Genomic DNA, 5,915 nt, shown 5'->3' on the forward strand with positions numbered 1-5,915 from the left:
AGACTTCTGTGGGTTAACTGTGTTGTTTTTAGGGCAGCCCAGTTTTTAGGGCAGCCCAGTCCTTTGCTCTGAAGGCGAAGTCTCGCTCATTCAGGAGAGCATGCACGTTAGCGTTCATCCACGGCTTCCGGTTAGAACGTGTGGTGATGGTCTTGGAGATGGTCACATCATCAATGCACTTCTCGATGTAGCCAGTCACTGATGATGTGTACTCCTCCAAGTCAATGGAATCGCGGTTGGTTGCAGCTTCCCTAAATATTTCCCAGTCAGTACACTCAAAACAGTCCTGAAGAGCAGAGATGGATCCTGCTGGCCAGGTTTTAATCTGTTTCAGAACCGGTTTAGAGCGTCTGATGAGTGGTATGTATGCTGGAATCAACATAACAGAGATGTGGTCTGAGTAGCCGAGGTGGGGGCGGGGCTCCGCACAATACGCGCCGGGAATGTTTGTGTAAACAAGATCCAGCGTGTTCGCTCCTCTCGTAGCAAAGTCCACATGCTGATAGAATTTAGGGAGCACTGTTTTGAGATTTGCGTTATTGAAATCTCTGGCGATGATAAACAGTCCATCGGGGTGAGCGTTCTGCAGCACGCTAATAGCTTTGTACAGCTCGCTCAGAGCCTCCTTCGCATTAGCGCTGGGTGGAATGTAAACTCCGATGGTGTAGACGGTGGTGAATTCCCGGGGTAGATAAAAGGGTCTGCATTTGACAACGATGAACTCCACTAGCGATGAGCAATAGTTCGATATAAGCACAGAGTCCTTGCACCATTCCGTGTTGATATAAACGCACACGCCGCCACCGCCAGTCTTTCCACACAGTGTGGCATTCCTGTCGGCACGAAATGCGGTTAGCCCGGTTAGCTGAATGGCGGTGTCCGGAACTCTGCCGCTGAGCCACGTTTCCGTAAAGACAAAGACGCAGCAATCCCTATACTCACGCCGTGTTGCTCGGTGAAGTCGAATGTAACCCATCTTATTTTCGAGTGAACAGACGTTGGACAGAAAGATGGAGGGGAGTGCCGGCCAGCTAGGGTTAGCGTTTAGCCTAGCACGGACACCCGCCCGTTTACCACGCTTCCGTTTCCTCGAACACCGCTTGCGGCGTCCTTTTCCCCGGCCTTCGGCATCAGGAGACACCGAGGCCTGGTCCACATAGCAAGCCGAGGTCCCGGAGTCCGCGTGCAACGTCGTCTCTCAGTTTAGTTGTTGCGTGGTTTCTGAGTAGTTTCAGTGTCTGGTGGTTGTATGCGCGGACACAACTGTCGTTGGTATCCATGCCCTACGAAATTTTGGCGGAAGCATACAAAATAACGTCTTGAACAAACAAAAAACACCATTTTGGTTCCGGAGTGGCCGCTGCGTGCTACTGTCGCGCCGCCATCTTGGATCATTAAAGAAAAGAGCATTAGGTAATTAGTTCAAAACAGCCAAAAGGCAATTGAATTAAATAAGCAGTAAGGGAAAGCAAAGAGCTGGTCAAACTTTGGCAACACTAAGGGCCAGTGTATTAGATAAGTAGTGAAGAAAACCAAAAAATTTTACAGCACCTGGTATTCCTAAGAAGTCTCCCATTCAAGTACTAACCAGGCCCAACACTGCTTAGCTTCTGAGATCAGACGAGATCAGGCATGAACAGGGTGGTATGGCCATAAGCGAGAGCTGCTGCAAAAGGCCCCCTATTTTAAGGTGAGGCACACTAAGTGCCATCATACTAGATAAGTAATGAAATAAATACAAAAAATACTTCAAAATAAGGTACATTAAAGAAAAGAGCTTTAGGTAAATAGTTCAAAACAGCCAAATGCTGTTTAAAGATCCGCTACTTTAAATGCAATTGAATTAAATAAGCAGTAAGTGAAAGCAAAGAGCTGGTCAAACTTTCCCCAAACTAACGGCCAGTGTATTAGATAAGTAGTGAAGAAAACCAAAAAACTTACAGCACCTGGTATTCCTAGTCAGTCTCCCATCCAAGTACTAACCAGGACCAACACTGATTAGCTTCTGAGATCAGACGAGATCAGGCGTGAAGAGGGTGGTTTGGCCGTAAGCGAGAGCTACAGCAAAAAGCCCCCTATTTTAAGGTGAGGCACACTAAGTGTCATCATACTAGGTAATGAAAGAAATACAAAAAAAATACTTCAAAACAAGGTAAATTAAATATAAGAGCATTAGTTAATTAGTTCAAAACAGGCAAACGCTGTGTAAAGTACAGCTACTTTAAAGGCAATTGAATTAAATAAGCATTAAGGGAACGCAAAGAGCTGTTCAAACTTTGGCCACACTAAGGGCAGGTGTATTAGAATGGAAAAGAGTCCAAGAAGTAGCACCTTTCACAGCCAAGATGGGCTAAATGAAGCCTGGATGTTTGGCATTAAGTTTTGAATTCTTAAAAATTTTCTCCAGGGTTACCATGGTCGAGTGGAAAAGAGTCCAAGAAGTAGCACCTTTCACGGCCAAGATTGGCTAGATGAAGCGCCGGGATGTTTGGCATTAAGTTTTGAATTCTTAAAAATTTTCTCCAGGGTTACCATGGTCGAGTGGAAAAGAGTGGAAAAGCGTCAAAGAAGTAGCACTTAACCCAGCCTAGATCGGCTGGACAAAGCGCCTGGACGTTTGGACTTTCGCTTTGAAAATTAAAAAATTTCCTCCAGGGTGGCATGGGTTGTTTGAAAAGAGTCCAAGAAGTAGCACCTTTCACGGCCAAGATTGGCTAGATGAAGCGCCTGGATGTTTGGCATTAAGTTTTGAATTCTTAAAAACTTTCTCCAGGGTTACCATGGTCGAGTGGAAAAGCGTTCAAGAAGTAGCACGTAACCCAGCCAAGATCGGCTGGATGAAGTGCCTGGACGTTTGGACTTTCGCTTTGAAAATTCAAAAATTTCCTCCAGGTTGGCAGGGGTTGAGAGGAAAAGAGTCCAAGAAGTAGCACCTTTCACGGCCAAGATTGGCTAGATGAAGCGCCTGGATGTTTGGCTTTAGGTTTTGAATTCTTAAAAATTTTCTCCAGGGTTACCATGGTCGAGTGGAAAAGCGTCCAAGAAGTAGCACTTAACCCAGCCAAGATCGGCTGGATGAAACGCCTAGATGTCTGGACTCAGGTTTTGAAAATTAAAAAATTTCCTCCAGGGTGGCAGGGGTTGAATGGAAAAGAGTCCAAGAAGTAGCACCTTTCACGGCCAAGATTGGCTAGATGAAGCGCCTGGATGTTTGGCATTAAGTTTTGAATTCTTAAAAATTTTCTCCAGGGTTACCATGGTCGAGTGGAAAAGCGTCCAAGAAGTAGCACTTATCCCAGCCAACATCGCCTGGATGAAACGCCTAGATATCTGGACTGAGGTTTTGAAAATTAAAAAATTTTCTCCAGGGTGGCAGGGGTTGAATGGAAAAGAGTCCAAGAAGTAGCACCTTTCACGTCCAAGATTGGCTAGATGAAGCGCCTGGACGTTTGGACTTTCGCTTTTAAAATGTAAAAATTTCCTCCAGGGTGGCAGGGGTTGAATGGAAAAGAGTCCAAGAAGTAGCACCTTTCACGGCCAAGATTGGCTAGATGAAGCGCCTGGATGTTTGGCATTAAGTTTTGAATTCTTAAAAATTTTCTCCAGGGTTACCATGGTCGAGTGGAAAAGCGTCCAAGAAGTAGCACTTAACCCAGCCAAGATCGGCTGGATGAAGCGCCTAGATATGTGGACTCAGGTTTTGAAAATAAAAAAATTTCCTCCAGGGTGGCAGGGGTTGAATGGAAAAGAGTCCAAGAAGTAGCACCTTTCATGGCCAAGATTGGCTAGATGAAGCGCCTGGATGTTTGTTTTTAAGTTTTGAATTCTTAAAAATTTTCTCCAGGGTTACCATGGTCGAGTGGAAAAGAATCCAAAAAGTAGCACTTAACCCAGCCAAGATCTGCTGGACGAAGCGCGTGGACGTTTGGACTTTCGCTTTGAAAATTAAAAAATTTTCTCCAGGGTGGCAGGGGTTGAATGGAAAAGAGTCCAAGAAGTAGCACCTTTCACGTCCAAGATTGGCTAGATGAAGCGTCTGGATGTTTGGCATTAAGTTTTGAATTCTTAAAAATTTTCTCCAGAGTTACCATGGTCGAGTGGAAAAGCATCCAACAAGTTGCACTTAACCCAGCCAAGATCGGCTGGATGAAGGGCCTGGACGTTTGGACTTTCGCTTTTAAAATGTAAAAATTTCCTCCAGGGTGGCAGGGGTTGAATGGAAAAGAGTCCAAGAAGTAGCACCTTTCACGGCCAAGATTGGCTAGATGAAGCGCCTGGATGTTTGGCATTAAGTTTTGAATTCTTAAAAATTTTCTCCAGGGTTACCATGGTCGAGTGGAAAAGAATCCAAGAAGTAGCACTTAACCCAGCCAAGATCTGCTAGACGAAGCGCGTGGACGTTTGGACTTTCGCTTTAAAAATTAAAAAATTTCCTCCAGGGTGGCAGGGGTTGAATGGAAAAGAGTCCAAGAAGTAGCACCTTTCACGTCCAAGATTGGCTAGATGAAGCGCCTGGATGTTTGGCATTAAGTTTTGAATTCTTAAAAATTTTCTCCAGAGTTACCATGGTCGAGTGGAAAAGCGTCCAAGAAGTTGCACTTAACCCAGCCAAGATCGGCTGGATGAAGCGCCTGGACGTTTGGACTTTCGCTTTTAAAATGTAAAAATTTCCTCCAGGGTGGCAGGGGTTGAGTAGAAAAGTGTCCAAGAAGTAGCGCTTAACCCAGCCAAAATCGGCTGGATGAAGCGCCTAGATATGTGGACTCAGGTTTTGAAAATAAAAAAAATTTCCTCCAGGGTGGCAGGGGTTGAATGGAAAAGAGTCCAAGAAGTAGCACCTTTCATGGCCAAGATTGGCTAGATGAAGCGCCTGGATGTTTGTTATTAATTTTTGAATTCTTAAAAATTTTCTCCAGGGTTACTATTGTCGAGTGGAAAAGCGTCCAAGAAGTAGCACTTAACCCAGCCAAGATCGGCTGGATGAAGCGTCTAGATATGTGGCCTCAGGTTTTGAAAATTAAAAAATTTCCTCCAGGGTGGCAGGGGTTGAATGGAAAAGAGTCCAAGAAGTAGCACCTTTCACTGCCAAGATTGGCTAGATGAAGCGCCTGGATGTTTGGCATTAAGTTTTGAATTCTTAAAAATTTTCTCCAGGGTTACCATGGTCGAGTGGAAATACGTCCAAGAAGTAGCACTTAACCCAGCCAAGATCGGCTGGATGAGGAACCTGGATGTTTGGCATTAAGTTTTGAATTCTTAAAAATTTTCTCCAGGGTTACCATGGTCGAGTGGAAAAGCGTTCAAGAAGTAGAACTTAACCCAGACAAGAACGGCTGGATGAAGCGCCTGGATGTTTGGACTTTCGCTTTGAAAATTAAAAAAAATTTCCTCCAGGGTGGCTGGGGTTGAATGGAAAAAGTCCAAGAAGTAGCACCTTTCACGGCCAAGATTGGCTAGATGAAGCGCCTGGTTGTTTGGCTTTAAGTTTTGAATTCTTAAAAATTTTCTCCAGGGTTAACATGGTCGAGTTGAAAAGCGTCCAAGAAGTAGCACTTAACCCAGCCAAGATCGGCTGGATGAAGCGTCTAGATATGTGGCCTCAGGTTTTGAAAATTAAAAATTTCCTCCAGGGTGGCAGGGGTTGAATGGAAAAGAGTCCAAGAAGTAGCACCTTTCACTGCCAAGATTGGCTAGATGAAGCGCCTGGATGTTTGGCATTAAGTTTTGAATTCTTAAAAATTTTCTCCAGGGTTACCATGGTCGAGTGGAAAAGAGTCCAAGAAGTACCACCTTTCACGGCCAAGATTGGCTAGATGAAGCGCCTGGATGTCTGGCATTAAGTTTTGATTTCTTACAAATTCTCTCCAGGGTTACCATGGTCGAGTGGAAAAGCGTCCAAGAAGTAGCACTTAACC

The 5,915-nt window shown here is 44.8% G+C and overlaps 2 pseudogenes; both read right to left on the reverse strand.

Moving 5' to 3' along the window:
• Positions 1-1,539: 1,539 nt before the first annotated feature.
• On the reverse strand, positions 1,540-1,658 carry LOC122353319 (annotated as a pseudogene).
• A 276-nt stretch (positions 1,659-1,934) lies between these two features.
• LOC122353399 lies at positions 1,935-2,053 on the reverse strand (annotated as a pseudogene).
• Between the last annotated feature and the right edge of the window lie 3,862 nt (positions 2,054-5,915).

The sequence above is a fragment of the Puntigrus tetrazona genome, chromosome 10 (genome assembly GCF_018831695.1).
Source record: "Puntigrus tetrazona isolate hp1 chromosome 10, ASM1883169v1, whole genome shotgun sequence".
Taxonomy (NCBI): domain Eukaryota; kingdom Metazoa; phylum Chordata; class Actinopteri; order Cypriniformes; family Cyprinidae; genus Puntigrus; species Puntigrus tetrazona.